The 24,250-nt window shown below is 53.1% G+C and overlaps 11 non-coding genes across 11 annotated transcripts; 6 read left to right on the top strand and 5 right to left on the bottom strand.

Moving 5' to 3' along the window:
- The first annotated feature begins 175 nt into the window (after nucleotides 1-175).
- On the top strand, nucleotides 176-257 carry TRNAS-UGA (transfer RNA serine (anticodon UGA)). Its single transcript has one exon. It is a non-coding gene; the product is annotated as a tRNA-Ser (tRNA).
- Nucleotides 258-2,547: 2,290 nt separating this feature from the next.
- On the bottom strand, nucleotides 2,548-2,620 carry TRNAF-GAA (transfer RNA phenylalanine (anticodon GAA)). The gene has a single exon. It is a non-coding gene; the product is annotated as a tRNA-Phe (tRNA).
- Nucleotides 2,621-4,309: 1,689 nt separating this feature from the next.
- On the bottom strand, nucleotides 4,310-4,382 carry TRNAV-AAC (transfer RNA valine (anticodon AAC)). The gene has a single exon. It is a non-coding gene; the product is annotated as a tRNA-Val (tRNA).
- Nucleotides 4,383-5,527: 1,145 nt separating this feature from the next.
- TRNAR-UCU (transfer RNA arginine (anticodon UCU)) lies at nucleotides 5,528-5,600 on the bottom strand. Its single transcript has one exon. It is a non-coding gene; the product is annotated as a tRNA-Arg (tRNA).
- An 814-nt stretch (nucleotides 5,601-6,414) lies between these two features.
- TRNAF-AAA (transfer RNA phenylalanine (anticodon AAA)) lies at nucleotides 6,415-6,496 on the top strand. Its single transcript has one exon. It is a non-coding gene; the product is annotated as a tRNA-Phe (tRNA).
- A 3,991-nt stretch (nucleotides 6,497-10,487) lies between these two features.
- LOC142820574 (U5 spliceosomal RNA) lies at nucleotides 10,488-10,603 on the top strand. The gene has a single exon (XR_012897800.2). It is a non-coding gene; the product is annotated as a U5 spliceosomal RNA (small nuclear RNA).
- A 1,130-nt stretch (nucleotides 10,604-11,733) lies between these two features.
- On the top strand, nucleotides 11,734-11,897 carry LOC142821654 (U1 spliceosomal RNA). The gene has a single exon (XR_012898342.2). It is a non-coding gene; the product is annotated as a U1 spliceosomal RNA (small nuclear RNA).
- Nucleotides 11,898-14,831: 2,934 nt separating this feature from the next.
- Nucleotides 14,832-14,913, bottom strand: TRNAS-AGA (transfer RNA serine (anticodon AGA)). The gene has a single exon. It is a non-coding gene; the product is annotated as a tRNA-Ser (tRNA).
- Nucleotides 14,914-18,012: 3,099 nt separating this feature from the next.
- TRNAQ-UUG (transfer RNA glutamine (anticodon UUG)) lies at nucleotides 18,013-18,084 on the bottom strand. Its single transcript has one exon. It is a non-coding gene; the product is annotated as a tRNA-Gln (tRNA).
- Nucleotides 18,085-19,071: 987 nt separating this feature from the next.
- Nucleotides 19,072-19,143, top strand: TRNAC-GCA (transfer RNA cysteine (anticodon GCA)). The gene has a single exon. It is a non-coding gene; the product is annotated as a tRNA-Cys (tRNA).
- A 3,561-nt stretch (nucleotides 19,144-22,704) lies between these two features.
- On the top strand, nucleotides 22,705-22,777 carry TRNAK-CUU (transfer RNA lysine (anticodon CUU)). Its single transcript has one exon. It is a non-coding gene; the product is annotated as a tRNA-Lys (tRNA).
- Nucleotides 22,778-24,250: the final 1,473 nt, after the last annotated feature.

Raw genomic sequence — 24,250 nt, 5'->3', positions numbered from 1 at the left:
CAGGAGGAGAGAAGACCTTGAAGCAGAACTCACCTCCAAAGCAGCCTAGGAGCAGAACAGCCAGGACTCCTCTGCACAGCTGTTGAAATGGTTTGCTGTGTGAATTCTATGGCAGCTGACATTAGGTCCTATGTAACAATTATTTACCAGTTTACCTGTCTCAATATTGCCCAAAGCTGTGATGGCCAAGTGGTTAAGGTGTTGAACTTGAAATCCAATAGGGTTACCCTGTGTAGGTTCAAATCCTGCTCACAGCAAGGCCTGTGTTTTGGCCACACCCCTTCCTAGGGCAACAGCTGAGTTACCAGCAGTGGGGCTGTTAGTGTCAGTATCTAACTAATTGCACCATTAGGCCATGTCTTCACTCAGGTAGAGATTTCTGCCACAATCCATCTTGGGGGCTATGTCTACACTGAAGGCTTTTTGCGCAAAAACTTGCAGTGTGTCTACAGTGCACACACATTCTTGCACAAGTAAATTGACAGTAGAGCATCAGAAAACAGGGCTTCTTCTGGAAGGATTATTCCTCTCCCCACAAGAGCGCAGTGTAGACAGGCAAAATGAATTTCTTACGCAAGAAGCCCCTATGGTTAAAATGACACTCTACTTTGACTTAGATCCCCAGGAGGCACTGGGGAGTAATTACTTTGAATGGCCCTGGGCAGGAGCTATTTTGAAATAGCAGCAGTGGAGCATCCACACTACCACTATTTCAACTAGTTATTTCGGAAGAGGCGTTATCCCTTGTGCGATGAGGTTTACAGATTTGGAACTAAGCCGTGGCTGGCTTTTGAGGTGAATGAGTAGGAAGAGAGAGAGGTGACTGGAGGCTCTTTGCCCTCTGGATGGCTCTGATTGTGAAAAAAATAGGGACCACGCAACATTGCAGAATGTGGGTCTTGATCCCTCTGTCTCTTGCATACGAAGTAAGCGCTCTACCACTTGAGTTAATTCCCCTAGTGTACAAAGGCCAAACTTCTTGGTGACTCTTCCCTTCTCCACAGGGACGTCTGTCTTCTAGGTCAGTTAGTCGTGGGAAAGGAGAAGGCTCCAACGAGGCTCCTCCTCACACTCGTGCTTGTGACCCTCATTCACTCTCTGGCCTCAAGGGCAGATCTCAAGAAGGAGACTCCCTGCAGCAAAGTCAGGGGGGCATTTCTGAAATGGCCCCTGCCCTGCAGCGTGTCCCACCTGGCCATTGTCATGGACCCTCTGTGAGGTCACCACCTTCCAACCTCCTTTAGGCCAATAAACTGAGGGGCTGCAAAAGGCCCTTGTGACGTCCTGAAAATAATCGGCGTAACGACATTCCGCAGGAGTGTTTTCCTTGCACTAGAAGGGGCAGTGTAGACAGCTTCTTCTGGTGCAAGACCTTCTTCCACAAATATGGTGGCTCATTAGCGATATTCCACGTTTAGCCTCATTTGCATATTACTCATGCAAGAAGCCGCAAGTGTAGACATAGCCTCCTTGTCAGCTCCCTGCAAAACACCTCACAACGGTGAGTGAGGGTGAGAGTGGATAAACCCAGCTGTGCTGCAGAGAAGCTGTTAGATGGGGAAAGAGAGGGGCCCCCTTGGCCTCACTGAGCATCTCACACATATAAGAAAACTGCAGTTGAAAAAGCCAGTGTGTGTGTCAGGATGGCCAAGTGGTCTAAGGCGCCAGACTCAAGCTACTGTCTTTCCCTCAGTGGGGTGCTCTGGTCTCTGAATGGAGATGTGGGTCTCCCCTGCCATTGTAGAAGCGCTTGCTTAGGATTTCTCTGAGGCTGCATCTACACAGCAGCATTCCTTGGGAATAACAGCCATTATACTGCAATAACAATGGGAGCGTCTACACAGCAATTCCATTATTCCGACTTCGGTAACGCTCCATCCAGACCAGTGGTCTGAGGAGCCAGGAGGTTTCCAGGCTGCAGACAGACAAGCTCACAGGCAAAGACAAAGAGAAGTCCCAGAGCCACTTCCTGCTCAGCCCAGCAGGGTCTCTGTGTGGCCCCCAGACCTTTTGTTTCCCAATGCCTAGGTGCAGGGGCCCAGATTCAGCAACACTCACAGGAGGGGGCTGGTTTGATGCTTCACCCCACGGCCCAGCAACAAGCCCCCGAACTTCCCCTGCTTTGAGAGCCCCTCCCCCCCCCGACTCTGTTTGCTTGAAACCCCAGAGCCCTCCCTTGGGCTGCCTGGCATGTGGGGACTCAGGTCTAGTGGTGGATTTGCAGAGTCCCACAACAGCTGCTGCCAGCGTGCGGATGTGCACGTCTGTCTGGGGTTACTGGGCACCGGCCTGATTGGGTGAGTCCCAGATTCTGTTCCTGCCAAGGTGGACAAAGCAGCAGGAGAGAGGAGCTCAGCTGGCCTTCTTAGGGGGCTGGTTTGATTTGATGCTGCTCAAAAGTGAACTTTTTCCTTCCCTGGCAGAGGAGGGGCAGGACTTGCTAGCTCCAAGGTGGAGCTGCAGGGCAGACGAAGCCCTTCCAGGAGGCACAGCTGGGCTCTTCACAGAGAAGCCAAACAAGCGATAAGCCTCAAGGGCAAAGGCTTTTGCCAAAGCCTGGGATTGAACCAGGGACCTTTAGATCTTCAGTCTAATGCTCTCCCCACTGAGCTACTTTGGCACTTAACAGCCCCTCACGCCCCCCCTTGTGAGGCTGCCACTTCACCAGACTCAAGGACTTGTCTTTCCCTCAGTTGGATGTTCTGGTCCCCAAATGGAGACGTGGGTTCAAATCCCACTCCTGACATATCTTCTGTTTTATATCTAGAGAGGTGACCTCATTTCCCCATCTCCCCTGACATTGTAGGAGCCCTTGCTCCTCCCGCATGCTCATGAAAGCATTTCTCAGGCTGCATCTACACAGCAGCGTTCCTTGGGCATAATGGCCATTACTCTGAAATAACAATGGGAGCGTCTACACAGCAATTCCATTATTCCGACTTCGGTAACGCTCCATCCAGACCAGTGGTCTGAGGAGCCAGGAGGTTTCCAGGCTGCAGACAGACAAGCCCACAGGCAAAGACAAAGCAAAGTCCCAGCCACTTCCTGCTCAGCCCAGCGGGGTCTCTGTGTGGCCCCCAGACCTTTTGTTTGCCATTGCCCAGGTGCAGGGGCCCAGATTCAGCAACACTCACAGGCCCCACAGGAGGAGGCTGGTTTCCTGCTTCACCCACGGCCCAGCAATGAGCCCCCAGACTCTCCCTGTGCTCGGGGAGTCAGGTTTGCTGAGGGAATTGTGTGGGGGCAGGTAACATCAGGCCTGGGCACTGGGATTATTTACCAGTTTCCCTGGGGGCCCTGCTGTTTTCACAGCACAAATATCTTTCCCCTCACCCTTTAGTCGTCCTTTTCCCAAGCTGAGAAGAAGAAGTTCCATGAACTCCTGGGGGCCACTGTTGCAAAGAAGAGGCATTTCCCATGGAGAAGATGGCCAAGCCCAATCCCCTACACAGAGCCCCAGAAAATACCAATGGACACTGGGCACTTGTAAAGCTCCTCTCGGGCAGCGCTACCGAATGGATCCAGCTGGCCATCGGGCTGACTAACGTCATCTCCCTGTGAGACTTCTCAGCCCAAGTGCAGAGACTGTGGAGTCTCCCGCTCCCAGACCAGTGGCAGAGGGGCAGCGCCCTGAGGAGGCGGGTCCCGAGGCAGCGGAGACCTTTGAAGGGAGCAGAGACGTAAGGTCAGAAGGAAGGAGAACAAGTCACCTCTTCTCAGGTGAGATGTGGTGGGAAACTACCAGATCCGGTGCAAGCCGAGCTCCAAGGGCTGGTTCCTGCCTGGTGGCTCCTTGCAGGGCCTGGCTTGAGAAGCAACAAGGAGCCGTGTGTGACCAGGAGAAAGGGTGCAGAAGGAAAAAGGGTGCAGAAGGAACGTGGATGAAGGAGCAGGGCGGCGGAGCAGGAAGAAGGGAGGGTGTCAAAGGAAGCTGGGGGTGCTGGGTGGGAAGAAAGCGAAGGGAATGGGGTGGCTGGGGTCTGGCATGAGGCAGGACAGGACATTATGTGGCTTTGTGTCCACTTGCACCAAAGGCAAGAGCCACACTGCCCAGAAGGTGCACAGCCACAGTAGTGGCACTTCCAGGGTGGGCCCTACACTGTGTGGCTGCAATGACCTGGTCTCAGGCAAGGCACCACTGAGAAGTCTCAGCCCCAGCCCTGCATCCTCCTATCTCAGCTTAACCTGTTTAGCTGTCTCCCACATGCTCCTGAAAGCCAGCACACATGCTGGCAAACCCTGCACCAGGTGGCAGGCCCTGGAACTGCCTTGTGGGCACCCAGGGGAACCACAATAACAGAAGACCTTGTGTTTCTGCCTGGCTTTGAACCAGGGACCTTTTGCATGTTAGGCAAATGTGATAACCACTACACCACAGAAACACACATAAAAATATTTTCTGCTACTGCACTTAAGCTTGGGCAAATATTAGATTCCTAACCCTTTGTCCAACAGAGATTGCTGCGGGGCAAAGGAATTCTCTGTTGTCAATTTTGTGCCCTCAGGAAGGGACCAAACTGAAGGAGGCCGGGCCTGGGGACTCCAACCTAAACCCTGAGACCAAGGGGTTTACAAGCCAGATCAACGTTTGCTCCATTTTGCCCTCCCCAAACCTTGCAAAACCTCAAAGGCAACTCTACAGCCTCACCGGCTGGGGGAGATGTGCATGTTAGAGCCTCTGCCCACTGAGCTGTAGCCTTCTGTGCCCAGGGAGCCAGACACTGCCAGGGTGGGAAGGCAGGAGGGAAATGGGGAATGGCCGAACTTTGCGAGACAATGGTGTTGTCTGGGACCATAGAGTAGAACAGTTTAGAGGTGGGTCTGAGTAGGGCACAGTGGCTTAGCTGGGTAAAGCACTTGCCTAATAAACAGCAGCTCCTCAGTTCAGTTACTTATGCTCCGGGACACAGAAGAGGCCTCCCCTGGCCACCCATGGAACTGCTGGCTCAGGAAAAGGCTGATTGGGGAGGTGTGTGGGGAAGAAGGAAACCACAAGCCCCAAGAGGTTTCTCCCTGACAGGTGAGAAGCTCCTGATGCCCACAGACCCTGACTCTCCATGGCTGCAGGAGCTGCCAAGGTTGCACCCTCAGGCTCTCTAGGTGCTGACACCCCCAGGGAACCACAAGGGCACTTGGCACTGGCTCTGCAGTCCCAGCAATTGCAGCAAGAGCCCTGACTTGCCAGTGCCAGAAGCCTCTGCACCAACTAGCCCCCTGCCACAGCTCTGGAGTCTCTGCCTCTCAGGGGCCTTCTTATCCTCAGGCTCCGCTTTGTCTCCAGACAGACCCTGCTCTGCTACAGCCACCTCCCTCTGCCTGTCACTCCTGGGCCTTCTAGAGCAAAATGGGCCCCTTCACTCTGTCCATGGATACCTGAGCTTTTAGCACTCAGAGCTGCATCTAAACACCAGCATTGGCTAGTGAGGGGTCTGAACAACTTCTGCAGAGAGGAAGACAGCAACTGTGCAGCATCCTTGCTAACTGTTTCAGAGAGCATCGTAAACTCTCTGTCAATGAGAGAAACTGTCACCCCAGGTGGGACTTGAACCCACAATCCCTGGCTTAGAAGGCCAGTGCCTTGTCCATTAGGCCACTGGGGCACACAGAAAACTCTGCCCGGGAAAGAAATTCGCCCTTCTAAATGTCCCTTCTTCAACTTTTAGCTCCTAATGAAGCCCCTTTGAAGAAGCCAGATACACAGGAAGGGCTGATCACACCCCTCTGAAAATCAGCTTTCCATGGGTATCTGTAGCTGGCTCCAAATCATGGGCCTTGACATCTCCCTCCCGAAACCAGGGAAGTGTCTCCCACTGCTGCAGCCTCCTGAGGCTCTATGGCCCTGTCTGTACAGCAGGGACAGCAACACTCACAGCCCCACAGGAGGGCCCCTGGCCTAGAAATGTGGCTCCCTGAGCAGCCTCTGATGTTCCCTGCATGAGCCCTAGAACCAGCCCTGAGTGAGGGGGCAGAGGGGGAGCAGCTCACACATGCCAAGGGGCTGGCCAGGGGCAGGACATGAGCCTGCAAGGCAGCAGTGACATCACAAGGAACTTTTACAGCACCTCAGCTCATTGGCTGGGATGCAGTGATGTCACAGAGCAACCATGGCAACAGCCAGGTGGGACAGGCTCATTGGGTGGGAGGCAGTGACCTCACAGAGGGTCCATGGCAACAGCCAGGTGGGACAGGCTGCAGGGCTGGGGCATCTCAGAGACCCCCATGACCTGGCTGCCTGGAATCTCCTTTGTGAGGTTTCCCCTTGAACTCACCTCTAAGCCAGCCTCAGACCAGAGCGCCCAGGACTCCTCTGTATGACGGGTGAAATGCTTTGCTGTGTGAATTCTGAGGTTGAGATGACGTCAGGCCTGGGCACTGGGTTTAATTACCAGTTTCCGTGGCCTGTTGTTACTTAGAGCTGTGGTGGCTGAGTGGTTAAGGCTTTGGACTAAAAATCCAATAGGGTTTCCCTGCACAGGTTCAAATCCTGCTCACAGCAACACCTGTGTTTTGGCCACACCCCTTCCTAGGACAAGAAGGGACACCTGCAGAAGGCAACAGAGGCTACAAAAGCTGGAGAGAACATGGATTGCAGGGTCCTGCCTAACAACAGGAAAACCAGTCTGGCTTTCAGCAGAGCCACCTCCCCATGGACACAGCTAGGGGACCAAGCAGCTCCAGTGGCCCCTGCGTCTCCCCAAAAGCCAGCCCTGGTTGGGGAGAAAGATGCTGGGCCCAGCGGCCTCCCTTCACCTGGCAGAGGCAGAAGTGATGGAGACAGGCCCAGGGGTGTGTGGGCTACAAAAGCCTCTTGTTCCCTTCTCAACTCCTAACAGTGCAAACATCAGGGAGAGTAGCTCAGTGATAGACTACAAATTATATGAGCGTTACTTCAAATCCAACTGACCATTCAATGGAAACATTTCTCTCTCCAATTCCATTACATTCTAGGTTTCTATTTTTTCTATTCTATAAATGAATACGAACCCTTACTGCTGTCCTGTGCCAATGCCCATAAACCAGGCAAACCCGTCCCTCAGCTGGAGCCAGCTCAAACACGCTGTGTGTCTGGTTTCTGTTTCCATCCGTTCAACAAGGGTGGGATTTGGAAGCCCAATGGCAGGTCCTTGGTCTCCACGGGCTGTGCTGTACAGAAGAACAAGAACCACACCCAGCTGGGGAGGATCGGCCTAGTGTGTATTGCAATTGGTGGAGGAGTTGCCCAAATCTACCGGAGATGGGCAGGAGTCTGTTACAAACACACACTAAACACCATTATCAGACTGCCCGGTGCACATTCCTATCTTCCTTTGTGCACCCAACATCCATGGGGCTCTAATTACTGGCCACCTGCCTTTCACACAGATCATTGATCCTTGTGACTTTCAGGTACATTCATACGGCAGCTGTTTAAACATAATGTGCTTCTATTGCATGACCAGCACCAGAATCTCCGGCTATGTCTACACTACGGATTTCCTCAGCAAAAAAGGTGCTAACGAGGGTCTCATTTGCATGAGTCATGATCTTATTTGCATATTTTCTGGCAAACTGATTTTGCACTGAGGTTGTTGTGCAAAAACAAGCAGTGTGGAAGTTTTCTTTTTGTGCAAAACCCCCTTTTTCTGCAAGATCAGGATACCTCTTTAGGGAGGGCATAAGAATCTTGTGAAAAAAGGGGGTTTTGTGCAAAAAAACGTTCACACTACTTGTTTTTGCACAACAAGCCCATTGGCTGAAAATATGCAAATGAGATTGTGACTCATGCAATTGAGTCCCTCATTAACATATTTTTTAAGGAGAAAACTTCTAGTGTAGATGTAGCCTCTGTGAGTTACCAGCAGTGGGGCTGTTAGTGTCGGCATCTAACTAATTGCACCATTAGGCCATGTCTTCACTCTGGTGGAGATCGCTGCTGCAATCCATCTTCTAGAGCTTGATTTAGCAAGTCTAGCTAAGCCTCACTAAATCAAACCCCTAGGACACCTCCTGCTCTTTGCTACTATCCTACTCCCACTGTGAGAGCACCACCAAGCTCAGCTGAAGGTAAAACCAACTCCAGATACATGTTGAAGAATGGTGGGAAGAAAAGACCCTTTGGGCTGGCAACAAGGCACCACTGGGAGTTGAACCCAGGATCTCCTGCTTACGGGCAAGTGCTTTAGCCAACTAAGCCATGGTGCCCTCCTTAAAAAGGGGCATGAAACTGTTCTACTTTATGGTGCCAGACACCCCCTTCCCATTCCAAAGTGCAGCCATTCCCCATTCCCCTCCAGCTCTTGTCATGACTCAAGGTCTGTGCAGCCCAAAACATTTGATCAGCAGCTGGTACCCAAAACCTTTCTGTCAATTGTAGCACCAGGCCCCAAAGGGACAGACCCAAGGCAGCCACCTGGTCCTAAGGCCGAGCCTGTAGCCAGGGGGAGGGAGAAGGATCTCTCCTTTCAGCTGGAGTTGAATCAGCAACTTAAGGACACTTGCCGAGCACCCGCTACAGGCCTCTGCTCTGCCAGCTGAGCTACGTAATGGTACCTGCAGCAAGCTGCTTTGCCCAGGTGGGCTTTTTGACCAGTGCCAGGGCAAGAGCCCCCCAACGGGGGGCTGGCCCCAGAGCCTAGGGCCCGGGAGTCTGGTCAGCAAGTGAGACTCGCCCGTCAGTCCAAGCTGCTTTCTCCCCGGCTGCCGTTCCTGCCTGTCCCGTGCCAGCGCCGCACGCAGGCCAGTGGGGCAGGACGGGGGGTGTCAGTGGGGCCCTGCTCTCAGTCCGTCCCTCACAGGCCCTGTGGGCTGCTCGAGGGCTGAGCCCGTCGCCCAGGCCTGGCGCGGGGATGGAACATGGGGCACATTTCCCCCTGTGAGCATGTGTGGTGGCAGGAGGGAGCCACACGGGCCCGGCTGAAGGTTTTGTGCTGGGGCTGGAGGCTTGAGCCCGAACTGTCGACCTCAGCGGGATTTGCTCCTCCCCCCTCTCCTGCCTTGCTGCATCCTTTGGCCAGCAGCGCTCAGGGGCAGCCGGGAGAGCCGGCACCAAGGGCAGAGGAGGCCGAGGCACAAGCCCCTCAGAGGGGACAGGCCTGAGGCCTCTGGCTTGCCCAGGCTCACGCCAAGGGGCTTTCTGTGGTGCCGGGCGGGGGAGGGAGGCCAGGCCCAGGCCGGTGGGAGAAGGGGCAGCGCCTGCCAGGGCAGCAAGGGGAGCTGCAGGGAGCGAGACGCGGCGTTTCTGCCTGGATCACTCAAGGGTCCTTCTGTGGGTGAAGCGCCTGTGACACCCCTGTGCTGCTGGGTTCCTCTGCCCCTCCCCTGGGAGGCCGTCCCCATGGGGGACTCTTGCCCTGGCACTCGTCCAAGGGCCACCTGGGCAAAGCAGCCTGCCCCAGGCACCTTCCATAGCTCAGCTGGCAGAGCAGAGGCCTGTAGCGGGTGCTCGGCAAGTGCCCTTAGGTGGCTGATTCAACTCCAGCTGAAAGGAGAGATTCTTCTCCCTCCCCCTGGCTGCAGGCCCGGCCTTAGGACCAGACGGCTGCCTTGGGTCTGTCCCTTTGGGGCCTGGTGCTGCAATTGACAAAAAGGTTTTGGGTACCAGCTGCCAATCAAATGTCTTGGGCTGTGCAGGCCGTGAGTCATGGCAAGAGCTGGAGGGGAATGGGGAACGGCTGCACTTTGGAATAGGAAGGGGGTGTCTAGGGTTTCGTCACCAGTGCGGCTGTTCCTGTTCTGTTCCATGCTGTGAACGTTCCTGAGAAGGTTGGAACCAACCCGGCTCCTTTAGGGGCGGAGACTGAGGTGTTTAAACAGCGCGAGCAAACCGGGGGCAGCACCAGCTGGCCCAGGCGGGGGAGAATAATCGCACTCGGGTGTCCCGGGGTCTGGCTCGATCACAGCGGGCGGGCTACTGAGAAGGGCCACAGGTGCAGGCTGCAGCGTTGGAGGCTGGGGACTTTGCTGCCGCGGGGCGGGCTGGATCCTCTGTAGGCTCCGTGGCTGACCCACCCTCCCCCGGGGCAGTTCAGCGGCTCGTGCCCCGGCCCTTACACGCGGCAGCGACCAGAGCCCCAAGCCCACCTGCCCCTCCCGAGGGAAGCGCAGAGCCCGGCACCCCCAAGCTACTGGCCCAAGGGGCCACGGGGAACCAGCGCACGGCCTGCGCCCGGAACAGCGGTGGGACCAGCAGCAGCTGCCCAGCCTGGCCCGCGGCAGCAAGCTAGGGGCTGCAGCCACAGCTCGGAGATCTGGGCTCCTCTGTGCACTCGGCGTACCTCGGGGTGCTCATTTACATACCCACGATGCATTGGGCACAGTGATTCACCACCCATGTCCATGGGGCAGAGTTTGCTCCTAAAGCCCCTGGCTCCCATGCAAAACTCGGGCTATCAGCATGGCAGAGCAACAGGCTGCAGAAGGGGTGGGGATTTGCAGACAGTCCGGTGTAGTCATCGTGAGTTGAGAAACGGACGCCGTTTTTCTGGCAGCACCTCTGCAGCAACTGTGGTATATTCTGGGTTCTCTTCAGATCGTATAAATCTTTTGCCTTTTACTAAAGATTTCTGTGGAGAGGAACATTTAAGAGTTTATACTCAATTTTTTGAGGGTTCACTCTGGTGAAGCTACTTAATGGTGTGAAAAAACAGAACTGAACTATTAGTTTTTGTAGTAAGGCCTGTAGATGCCCGTGGTTATTTGAAAATGTTGTACCTTATGATGTGCTACCTTTTTAATAGTAGTAGTTGTGTTAGTCTAGTCCAGCTAAAACAAAAAATAGAACTATGTAATGCTAACAAGAGGGGGTCTACATCTAGACTGGCATGATTTTCTGGAATGCTTTTAATGGAAAAGTTTTCTGTTAAAAGCATTTTTGGAACAGAGCATCTAGATTGGCATGGACACTTTTCCCCAAAAGCACTTTTTGCGGAAAAGCGTCCGTGCCAATCTAGACTCGCTTTTCCGCAAAAAAGCCCCGATCGCCATTTTCGCGATCGGGGCTTTTTTGCAGAAAACACTACTGTGCTGTCTACACTGGCCCTTTTCCGGAACAGTTTTCCGGAAAAAGGACTTTTGCCCGAACAGGAGCAGCATAGTATTTCCGGTAAAGTGGCTGATTTCTTACAGTAGATCATCAGCGCTTTTCCGGAAATTCAAGGGGCCAGTGTAGACAGCTGGCAAGTTATTCCGGAAAAGTGGCTGATTTTCCGGAATAAGTGGCCAGTGTAGACACAGCCCGGATGCGCCCAGCTACGGAGGGCGACAGGCCCATTTGGACCGGGGGTGTCGGGGCGAGAGCGGAAGCCGCACGGACCCAGTGCCTCCTGAGTGGCGGCTCCTGTCCGAGCCAGCTCCTGCTAGGTGTGCGGGCCACAGCCGGGGAGAGTGCCGGTGGGGTCGGGAGTCGGGGTGCAGCAGCGCCGCCAAAGCGGGGCTCAGGCCGGAGAGGAGAGAGAGATCCGGGCCCGGGGAAGACAGGCAGGCAGGGGTGTGTCCCGGGCGGAGAGGCGGAGGGGCGTGAGTACGTATGCAGATGTGGGTGCAAGCGGAGGCTTGTGGGAGCGGGAGCGGGCTGGCGAGCGGGGCCCGCCTTGGGCAAGCGGGGCTCGGTGTGGGTGTCGGGGGCAGCTTGGGGGCGGGTGCGGGCAGTAGGGGAGTGTTTGGGGCGCGGCAGTGTGGGTGCGCGAGGCGGCGTCCCCTGTGATGTGAGAGGCTTTGGGCGGTGGGGGGCAGGCGGTGGTTGTGCAAGTGGAACTCATACTTACCTGGCAGGGGAGATGCCATGATCATGAAGGTGGTTTTCCCAGGGTAAGGCTCATCCATTGCACTGCGGGTGTGCTGACCCCTGTGATTTCCCCAAATGTGGGAAACTCGACTGCATAATTTGTGGTAGTGGGGGACTGCGTTCGCGCTTTCCCCTGGCGCTTGCTGTGAAAAATAGACTGATAGATGACCAAGACAAACAGAGAAGAAATGTTGCTGCTTCTGTTCTTGTTCTTTTTTTTTCTCTGTGGCAAGCATTGCTAGTTTTTTGCATTTTTCTTTTCTCGGTCCCTGTTCTGTGCTAAGGCTTGGCTTGGCTGGTCCCTGGGGGGGGGGCTCTTTTTTCTGCTTCTTCTGCCATCTCCTGGAAAGCACATCGCTTTCCTAGGCCATTGATGCTCCTCTTCAGCCACCCTGCTTGCCTTACAGGAAGTTTCCCCTAATGGCCTGCTGGCCCTCGCTGCAGCCCCAGCCCCAGCCCCAGCCCCAGCCCCTTGCTTCTCGTCCTGGCCTCCTTCCCCCCCTCCCCCCCCCCCCCGAGCTTCAGAAGAACCAGAAGTTCTCTCTTCTCTGCCTATCAGTCTTTTATGGCCCTGAAAACTCTTAGCAGCTCCCCTCTAGCAGACTCCCTTCCAACCTTCTACACCCCGCACAGTCAGTTTCTCTTGCACTTTTCTGCATTCCCTGTCTCCGATTTGTATGAGTCTGCCTCCCTTCCTGCCCACAGGGTACAATGCTCCAGCTAGGCCTAATCCTCACCATGTAGAGTGGAAGAATTGCTTTTCCTGTCTTGCGCACGACGCTGCTGCTTCCGCTAACGCGCCCCAGAACGATGTTCGCTGCTCTAGCAACCCGTTTACCGCTCTCAACTCCCGTTTACCTCGTGGTCCGCTGTGACAGCCAGCCTCTCTCTGGCCCTCTCCCCTGCTGCGCCGATTCTTGCCCACAGTATTCCTTCCTAGACAGCCGTTTCCCATTCTCTCTCTCTCTCTCTCTGTCTCTCTCTCTCTGCCACCGTGCACGCGGGCGCAAGCAACGGATCGATCATTCGTAAGCGGAGTACTTTGCATTTGGCCTTATTGAACTTCATCGTAGTCTCGCCAAACCATTTCTCCGCTTTGTCCAGATCATTTCGAATTGCGAGGATCCCGTCCTCCACAGCACCTGCAACCCCCTCCCAGCTCGGGGTCCTCCGCAGTCTTGATAAGCGTACTCTCTACGCCGCCCATCCGAATGGCCGAGGAAGGGAACAGGGCCCACAAGGAATCCCTGCCGGACCCCCGCTCATTACACTCTTCCAGCGAGGCTGGGCACTACGGCGATAACTATTCCCTGGGAACGGTATCTCTGACCCTTTAGCAGCCCCCTGACGGTAGCTCCGTCTAGCTTGTGTTTGGCTAGCGAGCGCGTTCGTGCGCAAGTCACATGAGACGGTACCCACAGCTTTCCTGAAGACAGCAGATATACCCTTTTGATAGGTTGCCCCTTCCCCCTCTTCGGGAATCTCTCCCACCTGCCGCGAGTTTTCTGAAATAATCCTCCATATCTCATATGTCACCCCAGTCAGCTCCTTGAGTACGGGGGGGAGGGGATGCATTTCATCACATTGCCTCAGTATCTCGGCCTTCGCAACATCCTCCAGCGTAGGCCCCAACTCAGCGGCTGCTGGGAAACAGATTACTGGGGCTACGTCTACACTGTCACCCTTTTCCGGAAATGCTTAAAACGGAACAGTTTTCCGTTATAAGTATTTCTGGAAAAAGCGCGTCTACATTGGCAGAATGCTTTTCTGGAAAAGCACTTTTTCCGAAAAAGCGTCCGTGGCCAATGTAGACGCGCTTTTCCGCAAAAAAGCCCCGATTGTCATTTTCGCGATCAGGGCTTTTTTGCGGAAAAGACTACTGGGCTGTCTACACTGGCCCTTTTCCAGAACAGTTTTTCCGGAAAAGGACTTTTGCCCGAATGGGAGCAGCATAGTTTTTCCGGAAAAACACTGACGATTTTACATTAGAACGTCATTGCTTTTCCGGAAAAGCAAGCGGCCAGTGTAGACAGCTGGCAAGTTATTCTGGAAAAGCGGCTGCTTTTCCGGAATAAGTGACCCAGCGTAGACACAGCCCAGGGGTTTGTAGTAATCTCTGCACATCAGAAATGCAGTGTGAGATGCAACTGGAGATGCAAAGGTTTCAAAGAAGTTGATCAACCTTTCAGGGGGCACTTGGAGTTGAAACAGGGACCCTTTTGCCTATAGTCAAACACTTTACCACTGAGCTACACCCCTATTACACTTGCTTCTTTGCATCCAGTGTTAGTGCCTGGGGCTGTGTCTAGACTGGCCAGTTTTTCTGGAAAATCAGCCACTTTTCCGGAAAAACTTGCCAGCTGTCTACACTGGCCGCTTGAATTTCCACAAAAGCACTGACGATCTCATGTAAGATTGTCAGTGTTTTTGCAGAAATACTATGCTGCTCCCTTTTGGGCAAAAGTTTTTTTCCGAAAAACTATTGCACAAAAGGGCCAGTGTAGACAGCAGAGATTTGTTTTCCGCAAAAAAGCCCCGACTGCGAAAATGGCGATCGGGGCTTTTTTGCGGAAAAGCGCGTCTAGATTGGCCACAGACACTTTTCCGCAAAAAATGCTCTTGCGGAAAAGCATCCTGCCAATCTAGACACGCTTTTCCGAAAATGCTTTTAACAGAAAACTTTTCCGTTAAAAGCATTTCTGGAAAATCACGCCAGTCTAGACGTAGCCTGGGGCTGTGTCCACACTGGCCACTTATTCCGGAAAAAGTTTGAAGTAGGAATAAGAGATCCTCCGGAAAAGGGCTTTTTTCCGGAGGATTGGGGCCAGTGTAGACGCTCTTTTCTAAAAGCCGGAAAAAAGCGGCGGACATTTTTATTTAAATGCCGCGGGGGATATTTAAATCCCCCTGGGATTTCCCTATTACGACCTGTAAAATTAGCATGCCCCTTTCGGAAAAGGGGCCAGTGTAGACGAGCCCCAGGTGTCCTTTCTGATGGGACAGGCCACGTTCTTCTCAGGGTTTGGATACCATGTTGCTCTAGAAAGGCTTGAGGCCAAAACACAGACCTCGCTGTGAGCAGGATTTGAACCTGCACAGGGAAACCCTATTGGATTTCTAATCCAACACCTTAACCACTCGGCCATCACAGCTCTAAGTAACAGCAGGCCAGGGAAACTGGTAAATAATCTCAGTGCCAAGGCCTGACGTCACCTGACCCACAGAATTCACACAGCAAACCATTTCACCCGTCATGCAGAGGGGTCCTGGGTGCTCTGGTCTGAGGCTGCCTTAGAGGTGAGTTCAAGGGGAAACCTCACAAAGGAGATTCCAGGCAGCCAGGCCATGGGGGTCTCTGAGATTGCCCCGTCCCACCTGGTTGTTGCCAAGGTTGCTCTGTGAGGTCACTGCCTCCCAGCCAATAAGCTGAGGTGCTGTAAAAGTTCCTTGTGATGTCACTGCTGCCTGGCAGGCTCATGTCCTGCCCCTGGCCAGCCCCTTGGCATGTGTGAGCTGCTCCCCCTGCCTCCCTCACTCAGGGCTGGTTCTGGGGCTCACACATGGAACATCAGAGGCTGCCAGGGACCCTCCTGTGGGGCTGTGAGTGTTGCTCCCCCTGCTGTACAGACAGGGCCGTAGAGCATCAGGAGGCTACAGCGGTGGGAGACACTTCCCTGGATTCGGGAGGGAGACGAGATGTCAAGACCCATGACTTGGAGCCAGCTACAGATACCCATGGAAAGCTGATTTTCAGAGGGGTGTGATCAGCCCTTCCTGTGTATCTGGCTTCTTCAAAGGGGATTCATTAGGGCTACATCTACACTGGCCCCTTTTCCAGAAGGGGCATGTTAATTTCAGCTATCGTAATAGGGAAATTCGCGGGGGATTTAAATATCCCCCGCGGCATTTAAATAAAAATGTCCGCCGCTTTTTTCCGGCTTTTAGAAAAGCCGGAAAAGAGCGTCTACACTGGCCCCGATCCTCCGGAAAAAGCGCCCTTTTCCGGAGGATCTTATTCCTACTTTGAAGTATCTATGAACATAAAAACGGCCGTACTGGGTCAGACCAAATGTCCGTCTATCCCAGTATCCTGTCTGCCGACAGTGGCCAGCACCAGGTGCCCCGGAGGGGGTGGACCGAAGACAATGATCAAGCGATTTGTCTCCTGCCATCCGTCTCCAGCCTCTGACAAACACAGGCCAGGGACACCATTTTATCCCCTGGCTAATAGCTTTTATGGACCTAACCTCCATGAAATTATCTAACATATGGCCCAATGGCTGATGGCCTTGCAGAGAAAGGTCGTCTCCCCCCTCCTGCATCCTAGACCAAGTCAGACCCGAGGTCAACGAATTGCAGGAGGGGTATGTGAGGGCCCGTGAGGGCAGGTCCCACTCTGGGGAAGCACCGCAGCACTGTGCATACTGTGAGGAACTGGACCGAATCCCGGGTGTGGGGAGCCCCTGTCTCCAGGGATAGTTGTGGAGTCTGGGATGGAGATACCTGGGTAGCAGCAGCTGCAGCTTCAGGATGACAACACTGATGTCCTGCAGCTCCAGGAGACGCAGGAGGACTCCCAAACGTCTTCAGGCAGCGGGGAGGGAACATCAGGTGAGTGCTGGGAGGTTGCAACACACAGGACATGTCGACACTTGCATCATCTTTCCAGAGAGGGATGCAAATGGAGATATTCGAAATTCTAAATGGAACCAGGATTTAAATATCCTGCACTATATTTGCATAATCGTATCTGGGCGCTGTTTCAAAATACTTTATTATGAAATAAAAAACACATTTAGATGCAGTTATTTTGGGAGGAAAGGGGCAAAGACTTGGCAGATTTCATTAATACAGATAAGGCTGGTTTCCCTGACCAGGAATTGAACCCAGGCCTCAGCAGTGAAAGTGCTGAATCCTAACCACTAGCCTATCAGGGACGTGTGAACCAGACTCTTTCCTTACCTAAACTAGCCTTTCACAGGCCACTTTCTGTCCTCTTCAGAACACACATTTTCCATTGCCCAGAGGGGACAAGAACAGAAACCAAACAGAACATCAGAACAGCCAGACTGGGCCATGCCAGTTGCCCAACTAGCCCAGGATCCTGTCTCACAGCAGCAGCCAATTTCATTGCCCAGTGGGAATCCTCAGGACAGACAATTGTTAAGTGATCCCTCCTGTTGCCCATTCTCAGTTTCTAGAATACACCAGCTCAGGACATCTTCCCTGTCCATCCTGGTTAAATGCCATTGATTGAACTTTCCTGCATTAAATTACCGAGTTCTGTTTTGGACCTTCTTGTAGATTTCACCTTCACAACATCCTCTGGCAAGGAGTTCCACTGGGTGCAAAAATGGTTCTTTTTTGTTTATTTTTAATTTGGATCTTGAGTTGGAGAAAAAAATTCTTATTGCTTTCTGCACCCCTGTCATTATTACATGAAACTGTGTCCCATTGCCCCTGAGTCTAGACTACATCTAGACTGTGCTCCCCCCAGAATCCCCTCCCTCAGAAGAAATGCAAATGTGCTGATCCTTTTTGAGGAAGAGATTTTTCCGATATTTGGCCCCGTGTAGCCCACCCGTGGTGGTGGCAGAGCCCTCGCTTAGTGTGTGAGAGGCAGTGGGATCAATAGCCACATTCCTCAGTGTCTGTGGTGTTCTCCTTCCTTCTTCTCACAGGCAGAGTTGGGGGCTCTGAGCATCCCGAAACCCCTCACTCTTCCTTCCTGGCCTCCGAAAACACCCACCTAGTGGGGCACGGAGCTGCTGGGCCTGGTGGAGTGATGGGAGAGGGGCTAGTGCTCCCTTTGCGTGTGAGAGGTAGCAGGATTCACTCCCATCTTCTCCTGCCTGCTCGCTGATGCTGAGGGGCCGGCCCCTTTCCTGCTGCCCCAACTCTTATTCCCACAATGCACTTTGTGCAGGGCCTGTTGGTCTTTGTGCCAAGGCGCATGGCTGGGAGCCAGGACTCAGGACCCTTCCCCAAATATACAACCCCCTCCCCACCCAAACCCTCTGTTCAGCTCACACTGTCCAGGTGCCTCCAGTGCCTCCAGCATGGGCTGAGCAGATGACCTGCCCTACAGCTGGGAGAGCATCAGGCACCTGAGCACAAGTCTGATCAGTCTGGGGACCAAGCTCCATTGGGCCTCAGACACCCAGCACAGGAGTAAAACTGCCTCTGGGGAGCCTCAGGACAAGGAATGTAAAACCCACAGAGCACAAGGAGCTCACAGCAACCAGCCCAGCAGGTCCCACTGAGACTTGAACTCAGATTGCAGGATTCAAAGTCCTGAGTGCTGCCCCTTACACCATGGAACCTACATATACAGCTTTTGCTGGGGACCTGGGACATTCAGGTCTCAGGCTGGCCTCTACTCTCCTGGCTTCCCACCAAGGCTATGTCTACACTCGCGGCTTCTTGCACGAGTAATATGCAAATGAGGCTAAGCGTGGAATATCTCCAAGCTTCATTTGCATACCTAATGAGACACCATTTTTTTCAGAAGAGGCTTTTGTGCAAGAAGGAGTTACATCTATTACTTTTCAGGAAGAACAGCATTGCGCAAGAGGGTTTTTCTTGTGCAAAAAGGGGCAGTGTAGACGCTCCTCCTTGGGCAAGAGCCTCTTCTGAAAAAAATGGTGGCTCATTAGGTATGCAAATGAGGGTCAGCAAGATTCCATGCTTAGCCTCATTTGCATATTACTCGCGCAAGAAGCTGCGAGTGTAGACATAGCCCAACAGTTTCATCTCTCAGGACTCTCTGGCTACATCTCCACGGCACATTTATTTTGGAATAAGCTATTCTTGAACAGTGATTCAAGGGAAACTTCAGAATGAGTCCGAGTCAGGCTCTGCTAATGTAGATGAGCTATCTCGATTTAGAGCCCTGGCAGAAATAACTTAGAATGGGCCTAGGGAGGGGCCATTTTGAAATAGCGGAAGTGGAGCATCTCCACACGCATCATTCTGAAATAGCTAATTGGGAATAGGTCTTATTATTTGTAGAATTAGGTTTACAGAAGTTGGAATAAGCCATCTATTACTTTAGATTATTTCACATTAACGGAATTGCTGCACAGACTTTGGCATTGTTATTCTAAACGGCCATTATTCCAAAATAACTTTTCTGTGTAGACAGAACCTGTGTCCTGTCCCAGCTCTGCTGCTTTCAGGACAAATTCCTCGTTAGGGTCCATCATAGTCTGGGCTCAGTGAGGGTCTATCCCACCTGAGATGTGTGTTACACAAAAGCCTCGTGTTCCCTGCCCAGTACCCAACATGGGCTGCAGGTATTTGTTTTGCATGGGGGTGTAGCTCAGTGGCAGAGTGTTTGACTGCAGATCAAGTGGTCCTTGGTTCAAATCCAAGTTCCCCCTTAGGAAATCTTCCTTAAATAAACATTTACCTCTCCAGTTCTATTACATCCTGGATTTCTGTTGTATGTGGACTCTTTAAATGAATACAAACGGTTAATGTTTTCTGGTACCAAGACACATAAACCAGGCAAACACATCCCTCAGCTGGAACAAGCTCAAACCCGCTGTGTGTCTGGTTTGCGTTTCCAGCAATTCAACAAGGTTGTGATGTAGATGCCCATTGGCACGTCCTTGGTCTCTAAGGGCTGGGCTGTGCAGAAGAACAAGAACCACACCCAGCTGGGGAGGACGGGCTGCGGTCAACCTTCTGGAGTTCAATTTAGTGAGTCCAACCAAGACCAGAGAGGACCTGACTAGGGGCCAGAAATCTGCTCTTGCTGCCTTTGGCTTCCTGCTGCGGGGACATGGCCAAGCTCAACTGCAGGAAGCCGACTCCAGCTACATAAGGAGGGATGGTGGGAGGAGCAGACACATTGGCCAGGTACCACTGGGGGCTGCCTCCCTCATCTTCCCTGTACCTGGCAGATGCCTGGGCCAGCTTAGCCATGGGTCCGCGCTCTGGGACAGCAAACATGGACACAACGCAGGATTCTCTCATTCTAGGACCATTTGTTGGTTTTTCACCTGTCACAGCTACAGACAAACAGGGTCCCACCGAAGGGAACGACTATGTGGACCTCAGATCTTTTGTTTGCTGTGGCCCAGGTGCTGCTGAGCTCACAGCTGTGATGGCTGAGTGGTTAAGGCATTGGAATTGAAATCTAATAGACTTTCGCTGCAAAGGTTCAAATCCTGCTCACTGCGAGGCCTGTGTTTTGGCCACTCCTCTAACCAAAGCAACAAACCCCTGAGACACTCTCCCCACACTCCCCATCTCCTGTCAATCCCCTTCTACTTCTTTCAGTGGCTACATCCAGACTGAAGAGGACACTCTTTCTACGAGGCAGAAGGGATGTGGCCAGAGAACAGGGTTTTCCAAAATTTATCACCATGTAGCAGCAGATGGCAGGAGCCAAAGAGGCTTGACAGCCTGTTCCATTCCAGCGCGCCGCCCTCCCAGCCTGCTGCTCCAGGAAGGGGTGTCAAGCCATGTGCATCGGGGCATTCGTGCTGTCACGTGTGATACCAATACACAAAGCCCTGCCCCCCACCCCAGGAGCTACTGGCAGATGGGCACAGACCCTCTGTCCTCACCTTCTGCAACCAGCTGTTTCCAAGAGGGTGAGTCTGGGCACCAGGATTCTGTTCCTGCCCTTCTGGACAGAGACACCTGGACCAAGCAGCAGCCCCAAAAGGCCCCTCCATAGCTCAGCTTATAGAGCAAACTGGAGCAGCTGCCCCTAGGTGGCTGGTTTGACTCCACCTCTAAGGAGAGTTCTTTTCCCCTCCCCTGCTTGAGGGAAGGCAGAGCAGCAGGGCAGACAAGGCTCTTCTAGGGGGACAGACAGGTTCTCCACAGAGGACTCAACCAACAGCTCAGCCATAGGGACAAAGGTTTCTGCTAAAGCCAGGAATTAAACCAGGCACCTTTAAACCTTTAGTTTAACACTCTCCCCACCAAGCTAATTCAGCAGCTGCCAGGGAAGCTTTTCTCCACAGCAGCACACAAGGGAGCAGCTGTTGCCAGTGGCCCTGTAGGGCAAGATGAGCTTGACCAAGCCTCAAACCAACTGGACTAGCCAGCCCACATCACAGTGAGTCACAAGTGGACCCATCAGAGAAGAGCCATTGGCAGCTGCAGAGACGTCCCTGCAGCTGCCTGTGGTGTCTTTCCCAAAGGGGCACTTCTGGGCCTGCTGGCTCAGCTGTTTAGTGCTTGATACTAATAATGCCAAGGCTGTGGGTTCAAGCCCCATGCTGGCCACAGAGGTGTCTGGTTTGGTGACTTGCCTTTGTGTAGCTGCCTGCTATGGACAAGGAAGGAGAAACAAACCTTGAGAGATGAAACAGCAGAAGGGAAGCACGGAGCTGTGTCAGCTGTCAGCCCCTCTTCCTATAGCACTGCCCTTGCAGGAGAGAGAAGGGGCAGTTTGAGTCACCAGCTCTGCCCCATTTGAAAATGGCAAGTGTTGCCTTAGCAGCAAGGGAGAGGTGGGAAGGAGCCTGAAGTAACCTCTTGGGTCACAGCTGCTGTAACATGTGACAATGAGGTGAGAAAAATGACTAGGCAGTGGCCATGGGAAACATCAGGCTGGTTTCCCTGAGTGGGAATCAGACCAGCAAGAGTTTTGTATCCCAGCCACTAGACCACCAGGGACACAGGACACATGCTTCTTTGCTCACCTGCACTAGCCTTTCGCAGGATGAGGGGTCCCTTCTCCCTTGCCCAGAGGGGACAAGAACAGGAACCAAACAGAACATCAAAGCAGCCAGACTGGGCCATGCCAGTTGTCCAACTAGCTCAGGATCCTGTTTCACAACAGCAGATAAGTTCATTGCCCAGAGGGAATCCTCAGGACAGACAGTTATTAAGTGATCCCTCCTGTCGCCCATTCCCAGCTTCTGGAATACACCAGCTAGGGACACCTGCCCTGTCCATCCTGGTTAAATGCTATTGATTATGGCTGCCAGGGATCCCAAAGTTGAGTAGCTCTGCATTAAGGATTCTTATTAATGTCAAGAACCTCAGGCAATGTAAAGCCAGAGTGTGATGGAACTGGAAAGGAAAATGTTTACACTAGAAAGAATTTTTTCCAAGGGGGCACTTGGAGTTGAGACAAGGACCAGTTAATCTGCAGTCAAAGACTCTATCACTGAGCTACACCCGCATGGAAGTTAGCATCAGCAGCCAATGTTGGGAACTGGGCAGGGAACAAGAGGCTTTTGTGTAACACACAAACCAGGTGCTCCCCTTGGGCTTGGTCTGCACACTGAGCAGACGGGTGGGAGGGGTCTGATGCTGTCACATATGCAGGGCAAGTCACTCACCTGGCCCCTGGAGGGGACAGGGGATTTGTATATTTTAGGAAGGGTCCTGAGTCCTGGCTCCCAGCCACGCACCTTGGCAGAAAGACCAATGGCCCCTGCACAAAGTGCATTGTGGGAATAAGAGTTGGGGCAGCAGGAAAGGGGCCGGCCCCTCAGTACCAGGGCAGAGGCAGGAGGAGACAGGAGTGAATCCTGCTACCTCTGCCATGGCTTAGCCCAGGAGGGCTGGGGTCTAGCAGCTTTTCACCCCAGCTTTGTGGGAGGCCAAGTAGGAAGGGGCCTCTGGAGGCTCATAGCCCCCTGGCCTGCTGTGTCTGTGGAAAGGGGGGAGAGGACACATACCTCTCACTGGGGAACAGGGCGCATGTATCCCACTCGTTCCTGCAGAAAATGAAACAGGCTGAGCATTTTGCAGAGAACAGGCCAGAGCCCTTCTCCTGTCCCTGGAGAGATGGAAATGGGGCCGTTCCTTGTGGGGAAAGAAGTGGGTGTGTCGGGAGTGGGGTTCGAGTTCAAACCTCTCCACAGACCAGAACCCCACATTAGGGGCAAGAAAGAGCCTTGAGTCAGGCAGTGGAGAACACTTGGCTCCTGTTACCCTGAGATGGGATATTAGGAAACATTTCCCACCCAGCCTGGCTAGCTCAGTTGGTAGAGCCTGAGACTCTTAATCTCAGGGTCATGGGTTCAAGCCCCATGCTGGGCAGTGCCCTTCTTTAACTCACATTCCCAGCCTGTGAGCAATTGGCTCTCAGTTTTCACCAGGGTTTTAGAAAGAAAAAGTCTAGTCCTGGGGTCCAGCTTTAGTAGAACCAGAGAGAGAACCAACTGCAATTTCCATCTTCTGAGGAGAAGGGAAGAGGATTTTCTTCTCCTCAGTTCTAGCCACATCAGCCAAGGGGGGAGAAAAAATAACCCTCCGCCCGCTGATTGTCCTCTGTCAGCTTCTGTAGCTTCACCTCCTTGCACAGCAGCTCCAGCTTTGAGCTACAAATCTCAAGGGGCTGGTGAGGAAATTAGGCGCGTCCCTGAGAACAAGAGGTGGAGTGTTCACAAGGTGCATCCCCCTCCCCTGCAGAGCAGGGTGTTAGAAAGAGCCAGGAACAGAACAGTCAGACAAGTTCCAGCACTTGAAATGTGTTTCTGTGGTGTAGTGGTTATCACGTTTGCCTAACATGCAAAGCCAGGTAGAAACACAGGGTCTTCTCTTATTGCGGTGCCCAGGTAACTGCAGCTGCTGCTGACCAGCCTGTTGATGAGCCCAATGCTCATGTGACAGGGTGGGAGAGGGGGTAACGTCAGCTGATAATGCCCCTGGGTGCCAACCTGGGGAAGCCAGATAAATTAGGCCGGGCAGCTGCTTGTGCCTTGGCCTCCCCTGCCCTGGGAGGCTGGTGCATTGGGCTGGCTCTGCCTGCTGCCTCCCTTGTGTGACTTGCCCAGTGTAACAGGCCAAATGTCAGAAAAGCCTCTTCCCCCCCCCCAAAAAAAGCAGAAGAAAAAGCTGCACAAATTGGGTTTTGAAATGTGCGTAGCTTTTCCCAGAAGAGCAGCGTAGGGCAGACATAGCCTGAGTGTTGCTCAGCACTGGTAGGAGACAGGGAGGGATAAAACGATCTAATGGCACCTGAAGCCTTTCAGAACAACTCCCAGCCCCAAGCGCAAGAACCAGCCCTTCCCTCCGTCCTCACTGGGGTCTGCTGGGAACTGTCTGGACTCAAGCCCACCCCAGTTTCACCCTAAGGATTGCCTGTTCTGTAAAAGCTGCGCCCTGGAAATGAGAAAGCAGCTAAAGTGACACTCGTGGGACTTGAACCCACAAACTTGGTAGAGCATGAGACTTTTAATTTCAGGGTTGTGGGTTCAAGCCCCACCCTGGGCAGTGCCCTTCTTTAACTCACTTTCTCAACCTGCAAGCAATTGGCTTTCCATTTTCACCAGTGTTTTAGAAAGAAAAAGTCTAGCCCTGGGTCCAGCTTTAGTAGAACCAGAGAGAGAACCAACTGCAATTTCCATCTTCTGAGGAGAATTACAGGCCAAACGTGTCAGCTAAAGTAGCTCACTTGGGAGAGTGTTAAACTGAAGCTCTGAAGGTCCCTGGTTCAATCCCAGCCTTTGCCAGGTGTTGTTAGGTAATCCTTTCTAAGGTTCCCCTTTATTTAATGATCATTTCACCCTT

Source organism: Pelodiscus sinensis, chromosome 19 (genome assembly GCF_052426305.1).
Source record: "Pelodiscus sinensis isolate ZL-2025 chromosome 19, ASM5242630v1, whole genome shotgun sequence".
NCBI classification, from domain to species: domain Eukaryota; kingdom Metazoa; phylum Chordata; order Testudines; family Trionychidae; genus Pelodiscus; species Pelodiscus sinensis.
Note: the sequence above shows the minus strand (reverse complement) of the source record. Positions and strands in the feature narration are given on the sequence as shown.